The sequence below is a fragment of the Carassius auratus genome, unplaced genomic scaffold (genome assembly GCF_003368295.1).
Source record: "Carassius auratus strain Wakin unplaced genomic scaffold, ASM336829v1 scaf_tig00214963, whole genome shotgun sequence".
In the NCBI taxonomy this organism is placed as follows: Eukaryota; Metazoa; Chordata; class Actinopteri; order Cypriniformes; family Cyprinidae; genus Carassius; species Carassius auratus.
Window position 1 is genome coordinate 358,521 of NW_020527884.1, and position 15,287 is coordinate 373,807.

Sequence of the window (15,287 nt, forward strand, 5' to 3'; positions counted from 1 at the left end):
AAAACTGCATTTTTCCATCTCAAAAATATATCTAAATTACGGCCTATGCTCTCAATGTCAAATGCAGAAATGTTAATCCATGCATTTATGACTTCAAGGTTAGACTATTGTAATGCTTTATTGGGTGGTTGTTCTGCACGCTTGGTAAACAAACTACAGCTGGTCCAAAATGCAGCAGCAAGAGTTCTTACTAGAACCAGGAAGTATGACCATATTAGCCCGGTCCTGTCCACACTGCACTGGCTCCCTATCAAACATCGTATAGATTTTAAAATATTGCTTATTACTTATAAAGCCCTGAATGGTTTAGCACCTCAGTATTTGAATGAGCTCCTTTTACATTATACTCCTCTATGTCCGCTACGTTCTCAAAACTCAGGCAATTTGATAATACCTAGAATATCAAAATCAACTGCGGGCGGCAGATCCTTTTCCTATTTGGCGCCTAAACTCTGGAATAACCTACCTAACATTGTTCGGGAGGCAGACACACTCTTGCAGTTTAAATCTAGATTAAAGACCCATCTCTTTAACCTGGCATACACATAACATACTAATATGCTTTTAATATCCAAATCCGTTAAAGGATTTTTAGGCTGCATTAATTAGGTAAACCGGAAACACTTCACATAACACCGTACTTTCTACATCATTAGAAGAATGGCATCTACGCTAATATTTGTCTGTTTCTCTCTTGTTCCGAGGTCACCGTGGCCACGAGATCCAGTCTGTGTCCAGATCAGAGGGTCACTGCAGTCACCCGGATCCAGTACGTATCCAGACCAGATGGTGGATCAGCACCTAGAAAGGACCTCTACTGCCCTGAAAGACAGCGGAGACCAGGACAACTAGAGCCCAGATACAGATCCCCTGTAAAGACCTTGTCTCAGAGGAGCACCAGGACAAGACCACAGGAAACAGATGATTCTTCTGCACAATCTGACTTTGCTGCAGCCTGGAATTGAACTACTGGTTTTCGTCTGGTCAGAGGAGAACTGACCCCCCAACTGAGCCTGGTTTCTCCCAAGGTTTTTTTCTCCATTCTGTCACCGATGGAGTTTCGGTTCCTTGCCGCTGTCGCCTCTGGCTTGCTTAGTTGGGGTCACTTCATCTACAGCGATATCATTGACTTGATTGCAAATAAAAACAGACACTATTTCAACTGAACAGAGATGACATAACTGAATTCAATGATGAACTGCCTTTAACTATAATTTTGCATTATTGAGACACTGTTTTCCTAATGAATGTTGTTCAGTGCTTTGACGCAATGTATTTTGTTTAAAGCACTATATAAATAAAGGTGATTGATTGATTGATTGACACAATTTTGAAATACATAGGCCTACACTTTATTGGCTGAATAACTGGCGCGAAGATGATGCACGAGCTCAGCCTGCACGTAGAGATGGAGGCGGCAAGAGAAAAAGTTAAGACTGGGGAGTGGAAGCTCCGCAAATACACAAATAGAAAGAGCAAAGTGTGGGAGACATTTGCCGAAATAATGAAAGATGATGACCAAAGTGCTGGCTTTGTCATGTGTACTTCTTGCGATGCTATTTACACATTTGATAGCCACAAAACTGGCACGACCAACATGGCGCATCACAAACGAAAGTCAGAAAGAGAAAAGACCTAGAGTGGACTTCGCTGAATGGGCCAATGATGCCGCTGATGTGGGCCTAATGAACGAATTGGAGCGTTACTGTGCTGCACACTTTAGGCTGGATGACTGATGAGGGCCGGTTGCTTGAATTTTGGGAGAGACAGGCACCCACCTTCCAGAGGCTTCGTGCGTTGGCAAAGAGGATCCTCTGCGTTCCAGCATCAAGGGCAGTCAGTAAGCGCACATTCAGCTCCGCAGGTCATGTCATAGTGGCGAGAATAAACCGTCTCAACCCAGGGACGGTTGATTAAATTTTATTTCTACACAGCGCGTGGAAAGCTAAAAATAAGTAGGCTTAACAGCACCTTATAGCCCTTTTAAGCCCAAGTTAGGCGTACTGTATCTAATTTAGATTCCTGAGTTAGTTTTATTTATATATTTGTGTAGGCTAAACAATGCAGCCTATTTAATTTTCTTATACAAATGCATATCTTCCGTTTATCTTGTATAAGGCTACTTTTTTTCACCAACAAGTGGCACCCTTTAGCCTTCTTTTTAAGCCCAGGTTAAGTTTACTGTGTGTTTCAGTTTTCAGTTTTACTTTCATGGGTATTTGTAAACATTTAATTCTGTATATAGTAGCCTCAGTCTTGGGCTTAGCCAGTTTTTTTTTTTTTTCATCTAAAATGCTTTAATAAAGACTTTATTAACATATTCTATGCCTACATTTTGTCCTTGTGAGAGCTTCAATTGGGCATCCACGTGGCGAAATAAGCCTAAGGCAACTAATACAAGTGGGAAATCCTTATTTACCTTTTGAATGTGGGGCGTTATTACCTTTTGAATAAATGCTGACGTGGAATAAAATGCCAGATTTCCCAACACGTTGAACTAAGCAATGCCATTGTACCATTGTAATATGCTACTTTTGAATGCATATAGCTCAGTAATGTCAGTTTTATGTAGAGGGGCCGTGATTTTTGTTGGGAAAGTCGGGGGACATACGAACACTTCGATTAGACCTGATAAAAACATGCAGCATCTTAATTGTTAAGAAAATGAAACGAAATAAATGAATAAATCAAGCCTTTATTACATAACACTAGGCTATATCATACAGCATTCAGAATAAGAACAGTTTGCGCTCCATGGGGCTTTTACACTTTTCCAAAAGTTGGCCTTCTCTCAGTTGACCTGTTGATGAATTCTTCAAGCAGGGTCGAAAAACATAAACATCGCATCCATCAATAATATGCATCTAGACAGCTGGAATGGAAAATGATGGGCCGCCAGTTTTGGACGGGCCAGACCAGTAGGCCTTTAAATTAAAAACGTTATCAGCCTACTGATATATTGTCTGTGCGTATACATAATATAGATTTTAATAGCTTGATGCTCTTTAAATATTTTTTTCCATTTTTAAAAGTTTCGGTGCATAGGAGAGACCGGGATCGCTCTCCATGGTTCTGACCAAAGAAGAGCGCTCTGGAATCTCATTACGCACCATACGCATCATACCTGAGATGCACTTTCCGATAACGTTGTCTCTTTGCACGCTATGAAGACTCTTAAGGTATAACTTATCTAAAGGTATACTACCACTGAAGGTATACCATTACTAGGCGTCTTCAGGGCTATCATCCACTCGCGAGGCAGGGGCGCTGAAAGGCAATGGCGCTGTTTTTGGTAAAACATGATTTTGACGACTTCTTTAAGTTTTGTTTTATAGAAAACTCTTTTTAAAAGATTTTCGTTTTGTATAAATTGACTATTAAATGTTTTATCAATCAGTTGCCCATATTTAATAAATAAGACATGAGCCCGGGTGGCAATGAGGTGCCAGCACGATCACTTGCATTGCATGTAAACTGGAGGGTGCTGAAACTCAACTTGTGCCTTACAGATTAGAGAAATATAGGCTATATATTACAGAAAGCTTTAAAAGTCTAATTTTAGAAGAAAAAATGTAAACCAAATAAATAGGCTACTCTTTGTTTATGTAATTAATATGAAATGTGCATTTCTCTATGGCGTTCATGGCGAGTCCGCATCATCAGCTTCCTCTTTGAAGCGACACAGAAAAAAACTGTTTATTACTAAACAATTACTATACAATCCTTGCTAATTTAGACACATTCATAATCATTACTTTAACCAGTTCTTTGTGGCAAGCTTTATGCGTGCGGTCATAACGCTTATTATCCTGTAGGCTATAGCCTATTATAGAAATTAAATTAATATAAATGGGCGATTTGTCCACGAATGGCTTAAATGAACAACTACTACGGACATTATAGGCCAGGGAGGTTCCTACGTTTATGGCCCAATGACGCTACGATGAGCATTTACTACTTCTAAAAAATGCGGGTCAGGAAGGGGATCGGGTACAATATATATATATTTTTTTGCGGTCCGAGTTGCAGGCGGGTTAGTTGAAAACGTCAGTCGGGTGCAGGTTGTTTATACATTGACCAGCGCATCACTGGTGGGCAGTGGTCCTGACATGACGATCGTCGCCACGGGCGTCGTGCTGCGAACCGTCTCGATCAGGCTCCTGAAGTCCCTCTTAAGCATCTCCGTCTGCCACAGTGTGGTGTCGTTAACCCCGGCATGAAGTGTGACTGCTCTGGGGCTCTCATCGGCCTTCAGGATCCTGGGTATCTGCGCAGAAACATAGAGAACACGAGCACCAGGGAAACAATGAGTGTGCACTTTACCTTTGGCTAACGTAGCATGGACATGTCGGACGATGGAGTCTCCGATGATCACAGCGTCGCGTCCCGTCTCGCAGAGGGGAGCGAAGTGGTTCTGGGTGGAGATCTCGAAGAACGGAGGGGGAGAAGTCATCGTCCGGGGCCTGGCTCGGGTCCTTCGCTGTGGATTCACCCAGGGTCTGTAGTGTCCCAGCGGTGGAGTGAAGGACATCTGGGAAGATCGCATCCTGGGTGCACCAGGGCTGGGCAGAGAAACACACAGGTATATGCAGGAATCATAGAGATAATTTTACTGGCTTTTTTATCACCTTCACAATATTTTATACTAACAATACGACAACAAGCAGTAGCCCTTTTTTTTGGGGGGGGGGGGGGGTGCAAAGCACCACTTTCTATACGATATAAGTGTGACACTGTCACACCCATGATACATAGTAGGTAAACTAATGTTTAATTGTGATCATTAAGTATTGTCATTGTGAATTATGTTTTTTTGAAGTGTCGAGTTGAGTTTCAGTTGTCCTTACCTTAACCCTAGCCCTTGAGTTATCCTAACCATAACCCTTAGCCGTAATTAGTGATGGGAAGTTGGGATCATTTTACTGAGTCTGACTTTTGAGTCTCGTTCAGCAAAATGAAAGAAAAATATTAATATTTTTTTTTACCTGGGTCTTCAGTCTTTGATTAGCTCACCTCACCTTTTGTCTGACAAGTCTTTGGGTCAAGTCGTTCCTTAATCACGTGACAGGTCCATACACTAAACCATGCAGTCTGAGCCGGAAAGAGAATTGATTAGTTTATCTCAGGTTGAGTCGTTCGTTAAACACGTGACAGACCCATACGCTGTTTCTGACATTTCTGTCACTGTGTTATTGTTACTGATTCTTGTGGATCTGTGGTGTGTTGTTATTTTAAAAATAAATAAAAACCCTGTTATAAATAAAATAATATAACAATCCAAGCCTACAATACAAAGTAATTATAGCTTAGTTTGTTCATTTTAAAGTAATTATTTTTCAGCACACTTTTTACTTCTACTCCTCACATTTTCACGCAAGTATCTGTACTTTCTACTCCTTACATTTTAAAAATAGCTTCGCTACTTCTATTTCATTTCAGCTTGTTTTCATTCCGGCTTGTCACCATTAAAAAAAAAAAAAAAACTATGCAGATAAATCGCGCCATCCGCATGGAGTGAATTTGATTGTGGTTGGAAGAGAAGTATAAACATATACCATTCCGACACCCTATTAGTTTGTACGTGATCCATCGCACCTGCACATGAAACAAATCACATCACATTCCAGCAAGGACATAGCCAGTTTTGGGTTCATTTATCAAAAAATATATTCCTTATAAGAAGGGTTGGGTATGGAACGGGTATGCATCGAACCGAATAAGAGGAAGCAGATTTCAGTGTCTTTTAAATGCCTGAGCGATCGATTTAAATTTATCCTGGTTCTCCGAAATGTGCACAAGAAGCATTGCTGTTGCTAGGCTTTTTTAGCGGGGCTGTAGCATTTAGCTCCATAAACTGTACACAAATTTGCGATCACCTGAGAGTCAGTCCCCTTAAATTTCATTTGAAACCGACGTCAGACCAGTCTCCTCCCGTCTTTCAGCGTGCTCTTTAATCCGCAGACCATGGCAGAGCATCGCGAGCAGACTAAAACACAAACAGAGGACACAAGGTATCTGTTTATCGATATATAGAATATCTGTATCTGTGATATCCAATATCTGGATCCAGCAGAGTTTCAAAATTCTCAAATGCCTCATCGAGCACCAGTTGTATGCAAAGATGCAGAAATGTGAGTTTCATCAGACTCGGATCTTGTTCTTGGGTTAAATCATCAGCGCAGACAGAGTTATGATGGATGACAACAAGGTACAAGCAGTGGTCAACTGGCCGCGACCCACGTCAGTAAAAGAGCTACAGCGCTTCTTGGGCTTCGCCAACTTTTACCGCCGATTCATTCGAAATTTCAGCATGATTGTGGCTCCTCTCACTTCTTTACTCCAAGGAGGAGGAAGACGTTTCCGCTGGTCATCAGAATGCACTGCGGCGTTTGAGAGTTTAAAGAAGAGATTTACCACATCACCCATTCTCCATCACCCAGATCCCGAGAGAGAGTTTATTGTGGAAGTGGATGCTTCTAACACGGGCGTGGGTGCCATTCTGTCACAACATCATGGTAGTCCAGCTAAAATGTACCCCTGCACCTTTTATTCACGTAAACTCAATGCAGCAGAGTGCAACTACGATGTGGGCGATCGAGAGCTTCTGGCGATGAAGGCCGCCTTTGAAGAGTGGAGGCATTGGTTGGTGGGGGTGTGTCATCCTTTCACTGTGCTTACGGACCACAGAAATCTGGAGTATCTCAAATCCGCCTAATGTCTGAATGCTCGCCAGGCTCGCTGGTCCCTCTTCTCCCGATTTAATTTCAAAGTCACTTTCAGACCAGGTTCTAAGAACGGCAAGGCGGATGCTCTCTCACGCCAGTTCGACAGTAAAGACAAGTGTTCTGAACCAGTTCCCATTCTGCCCTCCTCTCTCATTGTCGCACCAGTGCAGTTGTATATAATCACGGAGGTTTCTACAGCTCCGCAAAAACATCCCGCACCGCCAGAATGTCCGGGGGAACGCCTCTTTGTTCCTCCTGAGCTCCACGACCGTGTCCTCCAATGAGTTCATTGCACTCCAAGCATGGGGCATACAGGTATCACGGCCACCACTCAGCTAGTCTCCAATCGCTTGTGGACTTGTCTGGTGGACTTCCCTTCGAGCTGACGTGATCAAGTTTGTTCATCAGTGTTCCACCTGAAACATGGTCAAGTCTTCTCACCTGAAACCAGCTGGCCTCTTTACAGCCTCTGCCGGTACCACAATGCCCGTTGTCCCATATCGCCGTGGATTTTGTCACGGACCTTCCTCAGTCCCAGGGTTTCACCACCATCCTCTCGGTAATAGACCGGTTTTCAAAATCGTGCGTTTCTTTCCTTTGTCTGGTCTTCCCACAGTCTTACAGACCGCCGAGGCCCTCCTCAGTCATGTGTTTCGGCTTTTTGGCCTTCCTGAGGAACTTACCTACCTTATCTACCTACCTTTTCAGTGTGTCCTAGGATTTCAGCCTCTGCTCTTCCCGTGGGCGGGCGAGCCCTCCGATCTCCCCGCTGTAGATTCCTGGCTTCGGCACAGCGATTTCCGTCTCAAACTACCCAGTAAGAAGTTATCCCCTCTCTTCATTGGTCCTTTCAAAATTCTGCGCCAGATCACCCCGGTCTCATTTAAGTTGGCTCTACCTTCTCATTACAAAATCTCACCTACCTTTCATGTGTCTCTTTTCAGACCCACAGTCACCCCCAGAAGAGAGGAGGGCCAAGAGGGGAACACGCACCTGCAACTTGTCTACTCCCCTTTATATGGACTGCTCTACCATTTGTTATTTTTTGAAGTTTTGATTTACCTCTGGTCTGTATTGCTATTCTCCGTATTATCTCTGGACTTTGAAACCTGATTGATTATACTATCTGAGTTCTCTACGAACGTCTGTTTGAGTTCCCTTTCAATGCCAGCCTGAGTTTATGTCTGCTGTTCTCTGCTTTATCACCTGTATTAATAAACTGCTGCAGATGGATCTAACTGACTCCGCCGTTTCATCACATTAACACTAACATATGAACGAACACATACTTTAATTACACCTATTTAAATATACTTAATTTAATCATATGTACTTTATACATACACTACTGTGCAAAAGTCTTAGGCATGTTAGTATTTTCACTTAAAAGAATGGCATTTGGCCAGTTATTTATATATTTTGCTGTAGTGTGTCAGTATAAAATATCAGTTTATCAAACATTCATTTTGCCGTTTACAGACTGCTTGTGCATTCAAAATCGCACTGGATTATTGTTAAAATTAATGGCAAACTGATATTTCCTGACACACTACAGCAAAAGATATAAATAACTGGCTTAAAACCCTTTTTTGTGGTGAAAATACTAATGTGCCTAAGACTTTTGCATAGTACTGTACTTTACAAACGACATTGTTGCTACTTTATAAAGAATGACCATACAGTAATTAACATAACTGATTAAAGACTGTGACAGACAGCAGTCATCCTAACTAAATATCTGAGTGAGTGACAGAGATACAGTAGAAAGATTATGTGTTTTTGTATTAAATAATGACCCAGATTCTGAAATACATTTATTAGCCTTAGATTAAGGGAAGCACAACTTGGGAAATGAGAGCATCCAAGGTGAAAGCTATGGACTTATTTTAAATATTTGTAATGTTCTTTAATGTTATCCATAGTTTTTTTTGTGGCTCTTTTTTTAAAGTATCGGTTCAGGCACCATTTAGGCATTGGTGCCATTTTAAAAGTATTGAAATGACACAGGACCCTACTTAAAAGTTATTATTTCTCACTACTGGCTCATTTACCAAATGGGTGCTTTCTCTTCGTCCTCCACATATTAAGCTACTGTAGGTAGTTTGTTAGCGAGACATTTGAATAACTTATCGTTTGCGATTGACGCACGATTGACAATATTGTGATAAGTAGGCTATACCAACTTTGTAACTCGTTACCCCCCAACACTGGACATAGCAGACATATGTAGCAAATACAAAAAGCTATCAATCAAGAAGGTATCAGGATTATGAGTTATTTTTCATTTTTAGTTTTCTATTAATCACTTGGATTAATCATTCATTTTGACAGCACTAAAATGTTTATGGTATAGACAACCATACAAGGGTAATTGTTACTAAGTCTGCACCAATGTTCTTGTCCATTGCCCTCACAGATTCCTGCAGCTAAGCTTGGATGTACATTTACATTCCATTAAAGGTTATTGATGACATGCCTCTGAAGTTTGACTTTTTGCATTATTACAATATTCATAGGCAACTGGTCATCATATATCTAGTTCTTTAATGTATTTGCATTGTACTAAAGTGTGATATTTTCAGTGGGCATATATGCGGCTGAAACAGGTAGCGTAGTGCATCCCAAATTTTTCAACATGAAAAACATTTTAATAAAATATTATAGTCATTATGGCCTATGGCCTTTAGAAAAATGTTTTTTGAGGAGGTGGGGTAGTGCACAATAGTTCCCTGAGGTGCGTTCTAAGCTTTTGTTCTTAATGGCATTTTTTCCCCTTTCCTTACATTACTTTTACTTTTATACTTTAAGTAGTTTTTTAAACCAGTACTTTTACACTTTTACTTGAGTAAAAAGCTTGAGTTGATACTTCAATTCAATACTTCAAGTCAATACTTTTGACACCAATGCAAACAGGACATAATGACAAATTAAAAGCAAATAACATTTTGATTCCTAAACAAGTAACACTACAGTTCTACAGTCTAATCTGAAGGATAAACTCAAAAGACATAAATCATACAACAATGTAATTTTTGAAGATTAGAATCCACTGTAAAAAAACAAACAAACAAATCAAAGTGATTTCGCCGTCATATGGACAAAATTTAAAGCATAAACAACTCTTTATTACTACATTCAGTTTTATGGAAAAGTACCATCATGACAGAAATGAAAAGCAAAAATTTGAAACCAGAAATGCATCACGTAACTGTAAGAGTAAATAATAATTATAATAAACAATTATAATAAGTACAATGCACCCATTTGTAAGGAAGGTTGTAAATTAACTAATTACTCTAGCCAATGTTGTCACGTCACGGGACAAAAGAACAAACTAACCGATAGACCCGAACTATGAACTAATCAATTCTCTTTCGGGCTCAGATTGCATTGACTGACACAGGTGAATTACTACTAGTAGAACAGAACCTATAGAAAATGGCAAATGTGCGACTGAACGAATCACCCTCCGAGACGACTTGTTCTTCCCGAGTCACATTAAAGATTCGTTCAAAATTAATGAATCGTTCAAGAACGACACATCACTAGCCCTAATAAGGTGAATAATAACATTGACACATCTTAAAATCAAATGACATCCATAAACATTAATAAAGATTAAAAATAAAGTGTGTCAAATCACACACATTTACCCACATTCTCACACACGCAGCGAATAACTATCCCAAAACAGCAATTTATTTCATCACAAGAAATACATCACAAGGGGTTACTTAACTTAATAACCCTGGGGGCTGATGTTTGTGACGGTAAGGTATGCTGTCTGGCTATCGCTTCCGTGGTGGTGCTGGTGGCACTGGTTTGCTGCTGAGGTGGTGCGACGACAGCTGACCTTAAGTTGGCATGATTTGCCACGACATGAGTAGTGCTGCTAGCATCGCAAAACAACGAAATAGGGAGCTGCTCCCCCCTCACGTGAAGCCGCTGATGGTGAAGGTTCGATCCACTGTGTGATTTGATAGCGGTAATGCCGTTCAAGGTAACATTTATAGTCTTTCATGCTCCCTGGTCATTCCCCATGATGGGCTTAAGACAGAATCAGAATCAGAAAGAGCTTTATAGCCAAGTATGCTTGCGCATACAAGGAATTTGTTTTAGTGACATAAGATTCCAGTACACCGAGACAAGGACACACAGAGAAAAAAAATAAAAATAAAGTGTTTAAACAATTGTGCTATAAATGATAATGGAATAGGATTGAGTGAGATGAAGGGATGTACTAGGATGGAGGGGTAACAAATAAATATAAGTATATTGCACATTTTTATTGCATAAGCATAAGTATAAGTGGGAAACATTTAACTGTTCGTGAGGTAGATTGCCTGAGGGAAGAAACTGTTCTTGTGCCTGACTGTTCTGGTATTTTCGGCTCTGAGGTAGGGCTGTGCAAAAAATCAAATGCGGTTTTCATGCACATCTTATCAGTAAAGATGCTCCGGTGATTAGAAGTATATTCTCCAGCATGTGCGTTCAGATCAGGGTTGCCAGGTTTTCACAACAAATCCTGCCCAGTTGCTTCCCGGGGTTAAAATATACATTTTTTGGAAGGGTTGCCTCGGTAAAATTCGCATTTTAGGGGCTAAATATCACGTTATTGGTATTGGGGTTGCTTCAAACCGCGGACATGAAAAACAATCGCAGACTTGGCAACACTGGTTCAGGTGGAGCGGCAGTTACTACACAGAACTGTAGTCTACCGACATCGATTTTGTGTAGATTGTCAGTGAATTACGGCTCGGTGTAGTAAATGCCAAACAGTGTTGCCAAGTCTGTGGTTGTTTTTCATGTCCGCGGGTCAAGCGACCCCAATACAAATAACGTGATATTTAGCCCCTAAAATGCGAATTTTACCGAGGCAACCCTTCCAAAAAATGTATATTTTAACCCCGGGAAGCAACTGGGCAGGATTTGTTGTGAAAACCTGGCAACCCTGACCCGAACGCACGTGCTGGAGATATACTTCTAATTACAGGAGCGTCTTAACTGATAAGATGTGCATGAAAATCGCATTCAATTTTTTGCACACCCCTACTCTGAGGCGCCGGCCAGATAGCAAAAGTTCAAAGATGGGGTAATTTGGATGTTAGGGACAGTCTTTAAATGACGGGTCGTCAACCAAAGTTCACGAAAACTTACACTTCCCCATTTCACACAGTAAATTTGGTAGAAAATAGAAGCAAGTGGCTAATATCAAGTGGCCACTTGCTAATACTGAGGCAAAAAGGCAGAAAATGTTGTTGGCGTCGCTGACAGCCTATCAACCACGGAACTCTACACAGTTAGTGAAGTGAAGTGAAGTGACATTCAGCCAAGTATGGTGACCCATACTCAGAATTTGTGCTCTGCATTTAACCCATCCGAAATGCACACACACAGAGCAGTGAACACACACACACACACTGTGAGCACACACCCGGAGCAGTGGGCAGCCATTTATGCTGCGGTGCCCGGGGAGCAGTTGGGGGTTCGATGCCTTGCTCAAGGGCACCTAAGTCATGGTATTGAAGGTGGAGAGAGAGCTGTTCGTGCACTACCCCCACCTACAATTCCGTCTAGCCCGAGACTAGAACTCACAACCCTTCGATTGGGAGTCCAACCCTCTAACCATTAGGCCACGACTTCCCCCAGTTTACTTCAACGTCATTGCTGTGAACTCCGACTCACTCACGGTCTTGTTTACTGTATATATTTTTAAACTAGGCTAGATGAAGTTAAAGGTCCCGTTCTTCGTGATCCCATGTTTTAAACTTTAGTGTGTAATGTTGATGTTAAAATTCTAAAGCTCAAAGTTCAAGACCAAGCAAGATATTTAACAGAATTCGCCTACAAAAAACAACCCGTTTGGACTACATCCCTCTAGTTCCTGCAGTAATGAAATCACTAAAACAGTTTTTTTACTAACCTCCACCTACATCAACGCACAACAAAGGGGGCGTGGCCTTGTTGCACTCCGACGGAGAAGAGGAAGAGTTGCGTTTGTGTTTGTCGCCATGTCGTCAAAACGCTGTTATTTTCATCACGGAGTCCAATAATCTTTGTTTGGGCTTCCCAGGGACACTGTCCTTGGAGTTTAATGGTTACAATTTATGTTTAACTTGGTTCCCGAAAATTATAATCCACATGTGCAGCACATTTTGCTGAGGACAGCGAGCTTCCTCAATCTCAATCAGTTTAATGCCGGACAAACACACACACAAACACGTATATAACAATGTATTTGCTATATACACTAAATACTAGGGCTATGCAATAAATCAAAGGCGATTTACATGTAAAAGCGCTCCTAGAATATATCCAGCACGTGCTTTCAGACCAGGATTACCAGGTTTTCAAAACAAAACCTGCTTAATTGCTTCTCAAAACTAGCCCCATCATGTTTCTTTCCGGGCAATAAAATACACATTTTTTAGCAGGGTTGCCTTGGTAAAATTCTCATTTTAGGGGCTTAATATCACATTATTGGGATTGGGGTCCTTTCGACCCACGGACATGAAAAACAACCGCAGACTTGGCAACACTGGTTTAACTACACATAGCCATAGTTTACGGACAATTTACACAAAATAGATTTCAAAATCACAGGCGATTAATTGCCGATTTTGAAATCGATTTTGTGTAGCTTGTCCATGAACTACGGCTCTGTGTAGTAAATGCTGCTCCACCTGAACCAGTGTTGCCAAGTCCGCGGTAGTTTTTCATGTCCGCGGGTTGAAGCGACCACAATACCGTGATGTTTAGCCCATAAAATGCGGATTATACCAAGGCAACCCTGCCAAAAAAAGTGTATTTTAAACCCGGGATGCAATATTTAATCGGGGAACCCCCTGGGAAGGCGATTAGGCTAGTTTTGAGAAGCAACTGGGCAGGATTTGTTGTGAACGCATGTGCTGGAAATATACTACTAATTACAGGAGTGCCTTTACTGTTGAGATGGTGGAGAATGTTGAGCTTAATTAGCCATAGCTCATTAAGTGATCAACATTTAGCTAGCTAACCTTCTACAAATTAACAGAATTTTTTTCAACTATATCAGATTTGTTTTTACAAAAAATGATAGGACAAACATTCTCCATAATTTAGCCCAACAGGGTGGAACTTTAAGGGTGGGACAAGCAGGATAACATAAGAAAATAGGAGTGAGTTGAAGCTTACATCAAGTTTGTAGTGATGAATTCCAGTGGGAAAAATAAATTATGTAACTTCTTTAAAATGGTCTCAATGAAATTGCAATTAGTGATGGGAAGTTCGATTCTTTTCCGCGAACTGGTTCTTTCGGACAGTTCGATTCAATAAACCGGTTGAAAAAAACGGTTCATCGGTTCTTTTACGATCGATGTAATGACACCATTGGGGATGAAGTAATGGCATCACGTCTATCAAACATTCAAATATATAAAGTCAGTAATCATAACTTTAGTCAGTTAAAAACCTCATAATCATGAAAAGTTTACATTTGAGTTTTGCAACAACGCACCCAAATACAGTAACAGCAATAATGTGCATACGAGTATTTAAGTCTTGAAGATATAAAGTAAATAAATTACATAGGTGTCATCAGTGCAGAAACCATGATCCACTTACTATTCAGTAATCAATCAATAACCAAAAGAATCAGTTCGGTTCAGACGCTCTGTGTGTCAGTCGGCTTTACGCTGAATCACGCATGCGCAGTATCATCAGCTCTTCGGTTTTCGAATCGGACGCGTCCGAAATAAACGGTTTTCGCTTTATACAGTATATATTGGGGAAGTCGTGGCCTAATGGTTAGAGGGTTGGACTCCCAATCGAAGGGTTGTGAGTTCTAGTCTCGGGCCGTACGAAATTGTGGGTGGGGGTAGTGCATGTACAGTTCTCTCTCCACCCTCAATACTTACTAGGACCCACGACTTAGGTGCCCTTGAGCAAGGCATCAAACCCCCAACTGCTCCCCGGGCGCCACAGCATAAATGGCTGCCCACTGCTCCGGGTGTGTGCTCACAGTGTGTGTGTGTTCACTACTCTGTCTGTGTGATTTTCAGATGGGTTAAATGCAGAGCACAAATTCTGAGTATGGGTCACCATACTTGGCTGAATGTCACTTCACTTATATAAATACAGTACAGATATTTCATAAATCATCCCTTATTCCTATTAAACAGAGTCTTTAGAGTCTTAATTATTGTCCAACTTCCCTGAAAACCCCTTTGGCATACACATTATCTACAATATACAGATTAGAAACATTCCTCTTAAAAAAAAAAAAAAAAGCAAAAAAAAATTATTTTATCACACTTTCCGATGTTTAACAAGATACTTCAATTACATGCATGCGCAGTATCATCAGTTCATCGGTTCTCAAATCAGACGCGTCCGACAGAAACGATTCTCGGTTCAGTGTACTGGTGATCCGAAAACCGATGTAAACGGTTCTTGACTCGAGAACAAGAACTGCTCCAGCAGTGGGCGTGTTCGTTCATTATCTGGCTCGGCTCTTGGTTCATCTTCAGTTCTCTCTTCACAGCAGTTCAGTCAGTGTACTGTTTGAGTAAATGAATTACTCCG